Source organism: Canis lupus, chromosome 31, assembly GCF_011100685.1.
Source record: "Canis lupus familiaris isolate Mischka breed German Shepherd chromosome 31, alternate assembly UU_Cfam_GSD_1.0, whole genome shotgun sequence".
Taxonomy (NCBI): Eukaryota; Metazoa; Chordata; class Mammalia; order Carnivora; family Canidae; genus Canis; species Canis lupus.
Genome location: NC_049252.1, coordinates 12,308,580 through 12,325,558, shown reverse-complemented (window position 1 = coordinate 12,325,558; position 16,979 = coordinate 12,308,580). Strand labels below are relative to the sequence as shown.

The window sequence follows — 16,979 nt, the reverse complement described above, 5'->3', positions numbered from 1 at the left end:
TAAGTGTGATTATTTAAATTGATATTTTAGATTTTGTGGGCCACGCTTAAATTTAAGTTTGAGGACATAGCATGATAGATTGTGTAAGGAGAATGATTTAGAATTAACTATAGACCTACTGTTCTGAAAGATTTCCTTCTAGTCCAGAAACAATTTATTTGGGTATCTTCCATGAAAAGTGAAAAGGTATGTATACTTCTAGGTTATGGGTATTTTAAAGGGTTTTGGGTTTGTAAGAAGAAAATGCCAGAGGGAAAATCTATATGCAAGAAAATGGTTAGTGTGATTGTGTGCATCCCTGGCCCTTGCCTGGAGTCTGGTATGCCCTTATGTCATATATGACCCAGGCTCACCTGCTAGTAATTTCTAATTCACTGTCCTAATTCATCGATTTGTTATCACTAATTGTTCTTCATTTACTTCTGTGTAGTTTCCAGTACCTGAAGGGTTGAAAGGTTGCTGTAATTGGCACCCGCAGCTGCTCTTTCTTTTGACAGGGGATAATTTTGCAGCCTATGCTTTGTGTGACAGCTGCCTAATTGGGCATTCTCCCCTTGTAGCAAGCCTGCCTCCTCCAGCCTCCCTGCTGACAAATGGTGGTGGATTATAGATGAGGACACGCTGACCCATTCGACCTTGCTGAGACAGCGGGGAGGGGCCTCCTGCTACTTGAGGGAAGCTTTAGGTCATTTAGAGGGCAAGGTCATGAGCCAGGTGGGGAAATGACATGATATCACATGACAGTAGCCTGATGACATGGTCAGTGTGTCAAGGACAAATGCATCAGTATCGATTAAACATTATTGCAATACTTCATTGAAGGCCCTAGTATTTCTTAATTGTTCCTGCTGCATTTTTTTTAAGAGAAGAGTGCAGAGTAAGACCCATGTTTTTATAGCAGTGTTAAAGCATTTGTGTACATGAAAATAGAACTGGTTTAGGAAGCCTCCTGTTAAGTTTCTTTGATTATCTAGAGTGTTTTGTCCTTAACTGTTGCTTAGTTTGCAGCCCCTTGACCATTAGGACTTTTTAGGAGTTATTTGAAAATTAAGGCAGGCAAATCAAAATGAGGTTAATATGTGTTGTTAAAAAATATTTAACAACTTCTGTCATCACCCTACTCAATGATTGGCATACCTTTTCACGTTTGGGATAAAAGAAGAAATAAGCCAAGTAAAAATGCTTTGTAGAGAGGAACCTCTGGATTTTGGATTTATGACATCAAAGTTATCAGTATGCTACCATAATTATAAAGTGTTAAAAATGTTTTTTAAATAATTTTGAGACCTGAAATTTTTTTTTAAGTAGCGTGGGGCTACACTTAGTATAAAAACTTTAAAATAAATGAAAATCTTTTGGATATCTTTTCACTATTGGTAATGCACATGCTTTTCTTGAAGAAGTGGACGTGAGCTATTATATTACTTTTTTAAGTGCAAAATCTTAAGAATCTTTGCTGAGTCCATTAACCCTATGTTAGTACTTGAAAGTAGAAGTCCATGTAAATTGTATTGGATAGTCCAATTTAGAAAAATGCCATGTTTAAAAATCTGAACAGTGTAATGCAGAGAATACTGATCATGATTCTCATTTATGGAAAAAAATAATTATTGTTGGTTACTGTGGATCTAAGCCCCCAGTCCAACAGGAGGTAATTTTATGCTCCTGAAATAAAAAAATCTATCATGGTAAAGTGTGATGAATTAGTTCACCGAAGTAGACACATCTGTATTTTCATGGCATGTGCATGGGTGTCTGTGTGTGTGTGTGTGTGTGTGTGTGTGTGTGTGTGTGTTTAATTTTGACCGTGCTGTGCATGTGTTAGCTGCTCTCAAACCCTGACTCAAGCTTGGTGGAGGTTTAATCCTGTGCCCTTGTACACGTAGACTTGATTAGTAGTTGTGGTTATCTCAGCAGAAGACATACCGCCCTCCTCCTAGTATTGGTCGGGACCCGGGCATTGGGGAGTCAAGGCAAAGGAGAAAGAAAAGAGATCTTACATTAGTATTCTATGAAAGCCTTACTGTCTGCAGAACAAATTGATTGCTCCGGTGTACCTGTGCTTGGCACCACTGCTGTGAAAGAAAGGTAGGGTTGTAATCTGTTTTATTGTATTACATATTGTGACACTCCAGGAATATTTAACATGCGCTCTTTCTATGGCACGTGCTTTAAGTCTAAGTAAAGAAAAAGGAAATAAATGAATGTAAAGTATACAAGAGCAGTGGGCTACAGCATTGTTTACTTCAATCCATGAGAGTTCATTCGAATAAGATAATTGTGTTGAAAGCGTCACTAGGAACATAACCTGATTGATAACGAAACCCTATAAAGTGTTCTGAGGCACTAATCTGCTTCACTGCTTGAAACGTGTCAGGCAGAGATGAAATTCAAGCTAATATTATAAGATTTTAACCACAAAATGAATGGGAGAAGTCATGGAGGACCTAGTTGGTTTAGGAAATGATTTTTTAATTATTTTTCAGTATATTACACTGTTAAAGGTCCTACATAATGTGGTGCAGAGAATAAGAAAAGAGGTTTTCCTTTAAAAAAAAAACACGGTAGCCACTGTGCCACCTTCAACTATATTAAGTAAATTAAGAAATATGTTATTTACTTTATTCTTTTACTAATTTCATTCATTTGTACAAACATTGTACTGTTTGATTCTGTCATGGGGAATTGAAACATTTTTTGTAGGTTTTTTTTTTTTCCAGTTTGTGAATGTCAGATACTTGTAGTGTAAAATTTGGGATTGCTTGTAACAAATTAAATATTTCATAAAATGGTTGAAGTATCTGTGATTAGGATTTTACCCCTTGCCATTTTCAGGCATTCCTGAGATGTTGTGGCTGTACTTTTCAGGTTACATATAAATCTGCACTGTGAAAGGGATAGGAGAAATTCTTCTTGTCCCAGCCTCTTGCCACATGTGAACTGCAAGTGCCCTTTGCCTCCTATGTCTCCATCCTGATCCTCCGATTATAATCAGAACCTTGATTTAGGAAAGAGAAGAAGCAGAATAGCTCACTGATGGAATTAAAGTTGTTTTCCATTGTTTACTTTTCCATTCCTGAAATTAGTATATAGCTTTACAGTTTTCAGATGACATTTCACTTCCATTTAAATGTGTAATTGTTAAAAAAATTAGTAAATGTGTAATTGTTTTGCATATACTAATTTTAATATCACAAAAACATCCTGATACAGAAGATCAGTGAAATCAAAGGTCATAGACATCGGTCTAGACTTGCTCTCAGATACTTTCATAGAAGATGGGTGAATGGAGAAACATTTTTAAGCACTTGTTAAATAACAAATATACCAAATCTTGATGTGATTAAAATTTAAGGTCATAGTATCCATAAAGGGATGGGATGTTTTCAAAGAACTTTTATTTTTTTTTTTTTTTTTTTTTTTTTTTTTTTTTTTAAATTTTTTTTTTTTTTTTTTTCTAATTTTTATTTATTTATGATAGTCACACAGAGAGAAAGAGAGGCAGAGACACAGGCAGAGGGAGAAGCAGGCTCCATGCACCAGGAGCCCGATGTGGGATTCGATCCTGGGTCTCCAGGATCGCGCCCTGGGCCAAAGGCAGGCGCCAAACCGCTGCGCCACCCAGGGATCCCTCAAAGAACTTTTAAACTTGATGGCAAAATTAAGGCTATTAGATAGGTTTTCAGTTGAACATAAGCCATCAAAATGATTACTACTACATTCTTATATACCTAGTTTTGTAGTTTTTTTCTTATTGAAAGAATGTAAATTGAGTTAATGTAGAGGAAAAATAAGCCATAGAACTAAGAACCAGAATATTTTCCAGAATAAAACATGTTTTAAACTTTTTCTAGCTTTAATTTTAGTTTTTTAGTTTTGTAAGTACTTTACAAACTTTGAAAATTTTGTTATCTTTCACCGTATCAAAAGAAATGCATGGCATGGATATATATAATGTTCAGCCAACTCAGAATGGGAAGATAGAGAAGGGAATACCAAATAAAATAAATTGATATTTATGTTTTCTTTTCCTATTATTGTCATTCTTCTTCTTCTTTTGGTGGACTGGAAGGTTGTTTTTTGTTTACCAAAGTACCCACAATTCCTATTGTACCTGGCCCATAATAACTACTCAGTAACTATTTCTTGGTCAAATGAATAAAAAATGTTCAACCAATCACCTCACCAACCAACACACACACTTTGTGTTTTCTCTCTTGTCTATTTACAGTTTCAGTTTTTGCTCTGCTGACTATAGTAAGTCCTTAGCCTCAGCTTCTTTTCTGAAAGTATTCTGTGAGTCAAAAAAATAGAGATTCATTGTTTTAGAACCAACCTAGGGGCCATGTTTATAGAATTGTCTTACGGGCAGAGTCATTCAAGTGACTGCTTTTACATTGTTATTCCTCTGAACACTGGACAAGGATATACAAACACACTTAGAGTTCTTCACTTCAGATTGACTCCATCTTTTTCCCTCATGTACTGATCTATGATGCCAAATTTTTTAAAGCTATGAAATCCATTTCTTATTTAGATTCATGTTGTGAATCTAGGTACATTATGCTTATTAATCAATATCAACAAATTACTTTGAACATCCAAGAAAACTGCATGTTAACTTAAGTCTAATCTTGATACCTTGATACCTAGGTACATGAAACATATGGAGAAGACAAATGTTTAGCGTGTTATCATGACCATTAATTTAGGCCATGAAATGAAAGTCATTAATGAAGACAACTTTAAATATGTGGGTGACAATTCTCTAAGCTCAGTTAATGAGCAGATGTTTTTATTATTTGGTGTCTATTAGCGAGGTTTGGACCAGGGTTTTTGAGTGATAGGAACCTTAGAAATCCGTTAACAAGTGTAAAATCTTATAGCCACAACAAAATTTAATTCACATCCAAGTAGGTTGTAAATTAAAGTGAACTGATACATCATTTTATACACACACAACAATTGTGACTTGTTCTCCATGAATGTGGACCCAGAATATACCAGAAAGAGTGAGAAAATATTGAGTATCATTAAAAAAGACACTAAAAACTAAGAAGGGACGCATGGATAGCTCAGCAGTTGAGAGTCTGCCTTTGGCTCAGGGTGTGGTCCTAGAGTTCCAGGATCGAGTCCCACATCGAGCTCCCCTCAAGAAGACTGCTTCTCCCTCTGCCTATGTCTCTGCCTCACTGTCTGTCTTTCATGAATAAATAAAATCTTTAAAATAAAATAAAAATAGATAAAAACTAAGGAAAAATCTTCATGTAAAAATGTAAAGTCTATATTATAATAAATCTGTGACTGGTACAATTACAAATAAACACATTATAGCCTATTGATATTTAATATTTTATGGCAGTGTTTCCCTTAATAGTGTAATAACAGCTGAGCAGAGAAAGAGAATAGCTAACAGAGAGTCTTGCTGGATAGTACGAACCTCCAAGGTGGGGGATACTAGCCAGGCATGGCCTCCTTGAAGCATAATTAAGTGCTGAACTGCCAAATTTGAGAAATATTCTAATTGTTCTTGGAAAAATTAGACTCCTGAGGATGGAGTTGGGGTTTGCAGATAGATCACAGCAGTACACGTCAGATGAATATCCAAGTTAAAGAATGAGAAAGTCTATCCAAAAATCCATGCTTGACAAAAGTAGACTCCCCTTCATCTACTTGGGCTGAGATTCATAACCTCATTTTATTTCTAGCAGAGAAATGAAGGAGGAACTAGAGAACGGACAGGAAACCAAATTGACCAAACATGGAAACAGTGGGAAACTAGTGGATGTTGGAGGTGTGGTTTGGGGACTTGGGCTGTCTCATGCTCCAAATTCAAGTTTATATAAAGCTTGCAAGTCATAGGAATTGCAGTAAACTGTTTCTAAGCCTTTCTGTCCTATTAGTGGGGAAAAAAAAAAATCTCCACTCTTACCTCTTTGATTCAACAATAGCAAAGTTTACAGGCAAACTATTTAACATCTCTAAACCTCAGTTTGCCCATCTTCAAAATGGGCATTGTTATATATCTACCTTCTGAGGTTATTATGAAGATTAAATGAAAGGACACATGTATAGTGCCTGGACCATTATATATATGTTTTTGAGAATTTTTTGTGTATAGGGGTTTGTGTGTCCCAATGTAAGACAGCTATGTCCTGTGCAAATGTATTCTTTATGCTACTATTGTTAATAGAGGACTTGACTGGGTAACCATAATATGATGCAATAGAATTTTTGGATATTTCAAAATGAATGATACTGTCTTTCTTTTATATGCGGTATATTAAAGCTACATATAAACTCTTATTCCAATTTTTTTAACTGTCAATTTAGTTTCAGATTTCAACATTAAAAAAAAGAGCATGTAATTTTAATATCATTCCCTCTCAAAAGTACATACTACGTCAGTTATGTGATTTTTTTTGTATGAAATATCTTAAAATATGTATAAAAACTGCATAATTTTCACGACCACCTTTCCATATAACAGTGTAAAAGCGTAAGTAAATAATGGATCTCAGTTTAAAAATAGAGTAAATAGGGATGCCTGGATGGTTCAGTGGTTGAGTATCTGCCTTTGGCTCAGGTCATGATGCCAGAGTCCTGGGATCAAGTCACACATCAGGCTCCCTGCAGGGAACCTGCTTCTCCCTCGCCTGTCTCTGCCTCTCTCTTTGTCTCTCTCATGAATAAATAAATAAAATCTTAAAAAAATAAAATATAGTAAATAATATGGAAAATGAGAAGCTAAAGGAAATAAAGTTTAATTTGTTTAAATCTTAGCTAAAAAGTTTAGTTTTCTTCCAGTGACACTTGTAGTTTACACACCCTTCATTTCTCCCTTTAGTATAGAAATTACTTAGCAATTATAGACTTTTGTATTTCTTTCAAGGACTGAGGTGATCTAAGTGTACAAATGTGAATGCCAAATAAATTGCAGTTAACACAATACTTATGCAGAAGGCACAGAAAAGAGGAATATTAGAAATACTTCATGATTGATCTGAGTTTAAAATTTAACTTTTTCATTGGGTAGTACTTATAATTTTAAAAGAAGTTATTTCTTTTGATCTTTGGAAAAGCACAAAATCAAAGGATTTCTTAAAGTTATATCTTTTAAATGTCTTTACTTGGCTTAAGTGATAAATTTAAGTGATTGTATATGTATTTCTTATGCTGCAAGTTTCTTTCAGTATCAAAGTTCTGTGTTCAGAAAGAAACTAAGAATATATATAGATATCCACTTATTTAGCCAAAATTCAATTGCCTCAGACATATTTGTGGCAACAGAATAAAACTAATCCTCATCTTTATGATGCAATAATTACAACATAGTGGTAGAAGATAGGTATTAAACAAGTATTTAAAAAGCAAGGAGAAGTAAGCAAGCAAAAAACAAAAACAAAAACAAAACACAGAAGGAGAGAAAACCCAAGACAGTTGTGCTCTCCTGAGTGCTTTGCTAGCGAATAAAGCCATTGGGAAAGGTTTATGGGAAAGGAGGTGACATTTAGGCCAAGTCGGGGAAAGAGACAAAGGAGCTAGTCAGAGGAAGAGCCTTCTAGGAACAGGGAATCTCACATACAGTGGCTAGAGGGCTAGAAAAAAATTGTCCATTGTGGCACTGAAGGAAGTCTTTGTAGCTTAAATGGTGCTGTCTAGTTTAGTAGCTATGAGCCACACAAGCTTTCTCTGAATTGAAATGGGCTCTAACTGTGAAATATACCCTAATTTAGAAAACTTGGTGTGATGGAAAGAATGTAAAATATCTTAAGAACTTTATATTGAGATCACAATATTTTGGATATATTGGGTTAAATAAAATATATTCAAATTAGTTTTACTTTTTTTTAACTTTTTAAAAATATGGCTACTAGAAAATTTTAAATTACATTTTCGGTTCTCATTGTATTTCTGTTGGGCAGCAGCTTAGTAGAGTATAATGAGTAAGGGACTAAATGACTTGAGATAAAATTGGTTAGATTCACTGGAGCCAGATTATACAGGGCCTTGTGGACCACAGAGGAATTAAGACTTTATTCGAAGTGAAATAGGAAACCATTATGGGTTTTTAGCCAAGGGGATTTACCTTTCACAAAGATCATTGGCTACAATGTGGAGAATGTATTGGAGGGGGGCCAATTAGGAAGCTAGTACAGTAGTACACATACACACACAGCTAAACTAGTTATCACAACAGCTGTCAGATAATGTTATGTAAAAAAAAGTCTTGTAATCATTAAGGAGTTTCTCAGTCTTACTGATGGAATTTCTTAAGGTATGGATGTAGGCACTGGTTTAGTTTTACATGTATAAGAATTTTCTTTCCTCCATGTTCATGAAATATTAAAATTCTTATAAAATTAAATCTCTATCAGCTTTCCAGAGCACTGTAATTCATGGAAAATAGTAATACCTCAAATCATGTAATCATGTATGACTTTAAACATTTTTAAGAGTTTTGACAAACCTAAAACATTTCTTAATACTTTGGGGTTCAAGTAATTACTTGATGATTTGATGGAAGCTGTTGACATCATGGGTCCTGCAGGTCTGTACAGCTACCTTTCTGGGAACCTTGGTTCTTAAATTTAAGAAGCTTCATCATACTGTACAGCCTTAATCCTCCCAACTATTCTCTTGGTAGAGCTTATTCTCCTTCTCTTGTGCATGAAGAAACTTGAGATTTAGCGTAATTAAGTAGGCTGCCAAGGTTATTAGGATAGTAAGTGACAAACTGGGCAAAACTCAGATCATTCAGATACGTGTTGTGATTTCCTCTTATCTGAGTGTTCCTTTTATGCAGTATACTTGTGCATTTGTGTACATGAATGTGAGTTACATTTGTCATTTGTTTTATTTGGCTTGAAAGCTGTATTTGTAGTACCACTATTTAATTTATATAACATTGGAATGATTCATAACTTTAGCTTTTTACTGTCATGCTATTCTGTGGTGGTACAGGTTTTGGATTGTTTTCCATAGTACTGAGAAAATGTAAGCCATGTCAACATAGTTTTGGTGGGTTTTTTTTAATTGTTTTTTTTTTGTTTGTTTTTTTATTTTGCTTTAGAGGGAAAAATACAGCTTACTATAGAATCTGCTTCCACTTATGTGTACTTAGAGGATACCAGCCACAATACTATGTACTTTGCATGTTTTATGTCATTAAATCCTTTTTACAGCCTTCTTAGATAGGTCACATTATTCCCAGGATCTCAGAAAAGTTAATATCTGAGTTAAAATTCAAAGTCCAAATTCTTAGCTTCGATATATTATCGACTTTTTTAGGTATACTGAACCAATTAACTTCCCAATATCCCTGCTATGGAACATTGACACTGTCAATAGTATTTTTCACTGTAAAAAGAAAGGTCATTTAAACATTAAGTTTTTAAAAATCACATTTCTTAACCGGATTAAAGCTGATCCAGTGTTATCACTGACAAGCTGATACTTTTCAGTAAACTAATGGTTTTATTTCCTTTAATTAAATGAAAATAAGGGGGGGGCGGAATCAGGTAACACTTAAGTTCTCCTTGTATAGCATAAAAAATTAGCAGTTTGCTTTTAATGGGGGGCCTTATAAACAATAGGGTAGTGGAATCAATAGTCCCAATACTATGACTAAGCAATGTGCTGTAACTTAATGTACCACGTCACAGTAAAATACCTATTATATGGTTCAACTTTAGATTTCAGATTCTGTTAGATATTCTATTAGTTAGCTACTGATATTATATAAAAGGGTGTTGAAAATACTTGAGTATCCAAAACATTTGCAATATAGCACTTCTACTTTAGTTTCCATTATACTATTTGATTTTGGAAAGGATAGGTTTTGCCTAATTGATATAAAATTATATTAAAACAATCAGTAAATTATCAGTAGTATCTTCTAGAGAAATAAGTAGCACAAAGAAGAAAATTAACATTTCTTAAGGACTTGCTGTGTTGTATGTTATATATATGTTATTCAGTCTACACAACTGTCCCTTTAGGTAAGCTGGTATCCTACATATTAAACTGAAGCTTGGACAGATTTATCTGGAGTTGCAGAGCTAGTGGATGAGCCCCAGTACTACTGTTTGTGAAGCTCACAGTATGTTTTATAAATGAAAGCTGGGAGGAATTTTTTATTATACAAATTGTTTGAAGGTGTAAAAGAAGCTCTTTCTGAAGTGAACTATGGAAAATCTGACTCTTAGGCTTTCTTCATTTTAAATTATTGACATTAAATCTGGTAGGATTGGAGTGGTGTCTAACCCTATGAGTAGCCACTACAGTAAAATAGTTTCTGGAGTCTAGCCTCTCGGTCCTGACTTTTTGTTGTTACTGGTCTCCATTTTCGTTGGTTACTTCCAACCCTCTTTTGTCCCCTGGCCCATCGCAGATCACACAAAGGTATAAATAATTAACAATGCAAAATACAGAAGTTATCTTCTACAATTGTAGAAGTGTTCTTCCTGTTGACAATCTTTTTTAGTAACTAAAAACCAAATTTAAAGGTTTTAAGGAGGTTGAATCATTTTTAAGCCTTTTTAGTCATAATTGTACTAAGATTTGACTAGTATCAACTATCTGATGACCATTTTTCTTGATTGTGTAGTTAAAAGTAGAAATTCCGGGCCATTTGTTTTGTCCCAGTATTCAGGTTTTAATGTATAATTTTGTTCTTTCATTTTGCCAGTTATACACAACTCCATGGAGCCCTTTTTATTCTGAACATGTGTTCCAACCAGTTTTACTTCATAATGTTTATGCCATTGAGTAATATATTTAGAACAAAAATATTATTAAATGTGGGGACTTTTTTCAGTACCCTATATATGTTTTTACTATATTGAAGGAGTCTCCCCACTTTGTGTCACTCTTTTAGAGAGTATTCCTGTAGTGAACATACAGGAACACACCTTTTGAGAGGGTGACAGGACACGGTACTCAGCAGGTCAACCATGGCAACTATTTTATAGCAAACCCATGTTTGCAGTTAGACTTTTTTTTTTTGAAAACACTAAGTCTTTTCTTCTAAAACTTTGAATGGTATCCTTTTATGTAAATGAATACAGAATCTTATCAGCCATTTCTGTGAGTATATCATAAACCACTATACTCCCTGAAGCTGAATTAGTAAGACATTCAGGATAGGGGAGAAAACACTTGTCCGAGAAACTGGGGCAGGTAGGGGAGAGGAGGAAAAATTCTTAAAGGAAAAGAATCCTGGATGAGGTTCCTTACCATCTCAGATATAAACAGACAATATTTAGAGTTTCTTGCACTTTAATTCTGGGAATATTTTTGGCGAATCTTTGCACATGCCTGGACTCTAGAGTATGTTGTGGGGAAAGTAAAAGGAGCAGTGGGTAGCATGTTTCCTCTGATTATGGTACGCATAGAAGAGTATATTAATTTTGCATTCTAGTCACTTTTTGAAAATGTGATATCATTTATGCAGGTATTTTTATTTCCTTTTGATAGCCATGATAATTATCTCTAAAGCACAACTGCAAAAAAATTGGAGTGACACTTATAAAAAGTCTCTCTTTTGTGAGTAAGGAGGAAGATGAAAGAAGGCATTTTATTCCATTTAGAGTGGAAATACATACTTACTCCCTGAAAGGAGCATCAGTTCTAAGAGATGGAGAAGAGAAAGAAAGGCAGAATGATTAGTCTTAGCTGTACTAAGAACATTCTCAAGGAGGACTTTAAAATAGGAAGCTAAAATAACTAGAGCCTGGGGAGATGCGATAGAATCTTAAAGAGGATCTTGTTGAGCCTTCTGCTTTTAAATGAGTAAAGTGAGGCACAAAGAGATAATAACACAAGGTCACTTTTTCTTTTTCCTTCAGTATCTCTTGTAGTCCCAGAGTTCCAGGAATTGGTCCAGATGGCCAAATTCATTGTCTTCCTCTTTTGATCCTGCCCTGGTCCTATTAATAGGAAGAAGCATTTACATGATGTGCAGGAAGGAATTTAGTCAGAAGTATTTGGAGAACTGTCACAGTAGAACCTTCTGCCTCTTGTCTTATTTATCCTACCATGGAATAACTGTTATTTCTGACTCCATCTTTGGGCAGTTATTATCAAAACATTTTGCCCAAGGCTATAATCTCGGATCTGGAACCACCAAAGTTTATTAGAAGTGGAGACAGGTGGAAATACAATAGTTGACAGCAGGAAATGAAACAAGAGAAGCATCTGGAGCTCTTAGGTACATCCTGGACTTGCTTGACCCCGGGTCACCCTGCTTCCCACCCAACTTCACTAATGAAGTTTGACTGCAGACACGATACCTGTATGATGCTGCTCACCATTAGATGCCATACCCATTTCCTATTAGAAATAGGGGTATATTTTTCTAGAAATGGTAGAGGTTAGCTGAATCCAGATCCCCTTATCTAATATTTTGCTATCTAGCCCTCTGAGTAAGAACCATCTGGTCTTTATTTGCTTGTGAATTTCACCATAACCCATCTACCCACCCTTAGTGCTTGGTTCTACTTTAGGAATTCGTTTTCCACATCCACTCACACATATAGCTTGAATATAAGTGTCTCCCTTAAGATTTTATCACTTCTTGTCTGATTCCTACTGTAGTTCCCTGGCATGGACCCTTACCCTTCAAATTAAGAGAAAATACCCAGATTGTATACTGACTGGGTAAAGACATTCCCTCTAAGCTTGCCTTATTTTTCAAACATTCATTCTCAAGACCTTAAACCTTGTTTAAGGCTCATCATCTAGGGCTTGGTCAACCATAGTCTGAGCCACAATTCGGTATTCCTGCCTGCATTAGTAACTATTAATAACCCATCCTGTTCCCACTCCTGTATACCATTGCCAGCATAGAGAATGGGACTTTTCCATCAATACCAGGAACCTCTGTACTTCTGAGTATCAGCAGCACTGATGAGTAAAACACGTAGAATAATTTAAGGCTTGAGAATTAACAGGTAGAAAAAAGAAGAGCGAGGTGGAAAGAGGTGGAGGACACAAGAAGGAAGAAACGAGAGAAAAAAAATAACAGGCTTAAGCAACTCTTGACTATTGCCTTAGGCTAGCGGTGCTAATATCCTGATTTGAACCCACTGGATAGATATGAATCTGACTCTGAGGTCTTAGGAACTGCTCTTGAGTTTAGTAGTCCAGATTTGTTGTCATCCTAACAAAATTACAAAATAGAACTCAGGAACATGGACAGGGAAATAGGCTACCTGTGCTCTTTCATGGTTCCCTTTTTTCCTGATTGAGAGAAAGATCAATATTCTGTCTTACTTTTCCTGTAAAAAGAACAGTGAGTCCTTATTTCTTTTCTAGTGGCCATTTTTTAAATGAATTGCTCTCATTCTGAATATGAGAAGTCATTCTTAACGTCAGGCAGTTTCAGTCCCCTTTGCCCACACATGTGCATGCATACCCACAGCATATATAAGTTCATGTAGATTCAATAACCTCAGAGTCAGTTAAACTGTTTGGCTAATATGAAAATAAAGATTTATCTACTTTCAAATTTAATAGAGGGAAAATGATAAATTAAACTGTAAAGTTCTTCAACATCAGTAAGTTTCACACAGCTGCAGGATAAGTTGACGAAAGGACATGTTCAGCCAGATGGCCTGTGCTGGCCTCTTTCCCATTCCTGCAAAAGATATGTTATTCACTCCCAGGGTAGCTCAGGGAAAGAGCTGATTATGGAATTAAAACAACCAATGTCCAATTAACCCCTGTTTTGGTCAATGTTTCCTACACAGTTTGGATAATTGGCATACTTTAGTTCCGTCAAGGGAGGCAGCTGGTTTATTGGTTAGTTCAAGCTCCTGGGAATAAGAAATTTGAAATTCTGTTATCAGCTCTGCCCCTACAAACTCTAAGTATGACCTTGGACAACTTATTTACCTCTTCGTGTCATTAGATTTCCCCATTTGAAAACCGGAGGTACGTGTTGCTTTTAGACCATGTATGAGGTGGAGACACTGTAGGAAAAGTAAGGGAGAGTGTTGATATTTGCAGAAGCCTTTAAGACTATCAATAGGGATCCCTGGGTGGCGTAGCGGTTTAGCGCCTGCCTTTGGCCCAGGGCGCGATCCTGGAGACCCAGGATCGAATCCCACATCAGGCTCCCGGTGCATGGAGCCTGCTTCTCCCTCTGCCTGTTGTCTCTGCCTCTCTCTCTCTCTCTCTCTCTCTGTGACTATCATAAAAACATAAAAAAAAAAAAAAATAAGACTATCAATAAAAAAGTACAGTTTGTCTTGTATAGTATTATTATAAGGATGCTGTGATTGCACAGGACAGAGGCTCACTCCACAAAGCTCATGTATGGTGGATTTTTTCGAGACATGAAGTAGGTTAGGAACTCAGTGATAAGAGTGCATTGTACCTCCTTGAAACTGGAAAACCATTCAGCCACTCCTGACTGTCTTTTCTTTCTTCCTTTTGCTTTCCTCATCTTTGCTTTTCTGTATATGCATACTTCATTCCTTTCTTTCAGCATACTGACTCCTCAGCATTGTCATCTGTGTGATGTAGCCTCATTAAGGCAACCTAAAATGAAGGTTTTTCCATTTCATTGAATTTCTGATCCCACAAGAAGAAATGTATTGATCCAGTTTAGTTAGGTTCCCAACATTCCCACATTTCCTTGTGGCTTAATGGACTGGGAACAGATTCTTTAAGAAAAAGGTCTAGGGAAGAAAGAAATAATAGGTATCCTTTGTACCTAAAATTACTCTGGTTTATGGAAACATGTCTTACAAAATATTACAAAATTAAAGAATTAATTAGCTAGGTTATTAAATTATTTTACAGATCAAAAGTTTTGGGGTTTTTTTGTTTTGTTTTTTAGTTTTCCAGGATATCCAGGGATTATGTTAAAGCATTCAACAGATCATTTTGAGTGGCTCTAATCTATCAGGCACAGGATTACAAAAGAAATTCAAATTCTCATGAAGCTTTATGTGTGGTGACTGGCAAATGAAGAGAAAAAAATATATTATTTTTTATTTATTTTAATTTTTTTGCAAAAGTCTGGTGCTATGGCCATGACTGATAGAATAGTTAACATTTATCAGGTGCTTAGAAGATAGCAGATGTTATATTAAGTGTTTTACGTACATATTTCATTTAAGACAACAGCTTTATGAACGTTGGGAACCCGACAGCAGCTTTATGAGGTAGGTAATATGATTCCTGTCTTCCAGCTAAAGAAACTGAGCCCCAGGAAGGATAGGTGATGACCAGAGTCACCTACTAATGAATTAAAGAGTCAGGAATCCACACACTGTTCTCTGAACCACTGTGCTTTGTGGACTTTCTAATAAAAACAGGAGACTTAGGACAGTAGAGACTAGATTTTGGAGTAGAAAAAGTAACCCAAAGTTTTCAGAGTTCTATAACAAAGTATTTGCCATACCAAATGTTTCCAAATTCACTTTTGCTGTACTCTGTGGCAGTTTTACGTACTAATAGAAAGGGCTAGAACAGAAAACCCTACTTAGGTTTGGATGAGCTACTTAAAGGCCTGTTTAAGGCATCCCCCAGGAGCCTTTTATACATTGCTTTGGCCAGCCAGGAATTTGTAAAGAATTGCATCTTTGGGGTGCCTGCATGGCTCAGTCAGTTAAGTGTCTGTTTAGAGCTTAGGTCATGATCCTGGAGGTCCTGGGATCGAGTCCCACATTGGGCTCCCTGCTCATCAGGGAGTGTGCTTCTCCCTCTCCCTCTGCCCCGCCCTACCACTCATGCTTTCTCTCTCACTCTGTCTCTCTCTTGCAAATAAATAAATAAAATCTTAAAAAAAAAGAAAAAGAATTGCATCTTTGTAGCAACCACCACAGACTAGAGCCCCAGAACATTTATCTTCTTTTGTTTGTCCTTTGTTAGACTCCTGTCAACAGTGGAATTTAACTATCTTATCTAGACCTTAACAAGGTGATAGATTTAGTCAGTGGAATATGGCAGCTCTTTTCTCATGTTTGAAGGATAATTCAAGGATTAGCCTTGTTGTCTGAGGCCTCTAAAAGACCAGCCATAAGACTAAGAGGAGACAGATTAAGGCCCAGTGCAGGGAAAGAATGTTTATACCATTGCACTTGTTCAAATGTGGAACAAGTTCCTAAATAATAGATAACCTAGACTGAGTGCCTGCATTGTGCCCGGGCACTGTGCTGAGCACTATATGGACATTGGCACATTTACCCCCTCACAGAGGCTCTGTGACATAGGTTTTTGCACATTTATAAATAAAACTTTGAAGAGTAGTTAACTTGCTCAAGATCAGTTTACCAACTAATTGGTAAGAACCATTTGGTAAGTGGAAGAGCTAGAAATTAAACCCAGAGCTGATTCCAAAAGATACCACCTTGGAAGACACAGTCCATGGTCACTAGAGGTTTTCAGAAAAAAACTAGACAACCAGAGTTAGCAAAGAGGTTATAAAGGAGTTTAAGCATTCTATGGAGTGATTGGTTAGGCAGGTCACCTTTCACTTCTCCCTTAACCTTTAAATTCTAATCCTGTTGTGTTTGTAGAATCAATTTGCAAGACATACTGTTAGGAAAACGATAGTTGGTGGTAGAGTTGTTATGGGAAAAACAGTTTATCTTTCTAAAAATTAGCTCCTCTACCAATTTTATACAAGTTCTATGAATTTCTTTTCCCAGTATTATGCAGACTATGGTGTTTGTCATTTTAGCTTTAAAAGGAAGCCATTAATCCAAGTGAGTAAAGTGCCAGGAAAAAAAAAAATGTATTTATAGAATGAATGACAAGGAAATTTGATTAGAAAGTTGAGTATCTTTAAGACACATAGTAAAAAGCTTTTGGGATACAATCAGATATGTTTTGTTTTTAATATATATTAAACAGTGGTTTATTGTACATTTTAGAAAATTTGGCTTTTCAAAAATCTTATCCATTCTGCATCAAACTTAGATACTTTTAGACCTACATGACTTCTTAGCCTCCTCACACCTGAGAAA

The 16,979-nt window shown here is 35.9% G+C and overlaps 1 protein-coding gene across 7 annotated transcripts in view; it reads left to right on the top strand.

Moving 5' to 3' along the window:
• Positions 1-16,979, top strand: part of NRIP1 (nuclear receptor interacting protein 1) — a 99,972-nt gene that overhangs the window by 58,846 nt on the left and 24,147 nt on the right. Inside the window, exon 1 of one of the 7 annotated variants that reach the window (XM_038581246.1) lies at positions 1,961-2,088. The exons of the other annotated variants lie outside the window; for them this stretch is intronic. The gene's annotated coding sequence lies outside the window, so the exon portion shown is untranslated. Of the gene's footprint in view, positions 1-1,960; positions 2,089-16,979 lie in introns of those variants that run through there. 7 annotated transcript variants of the gene reach the window in all.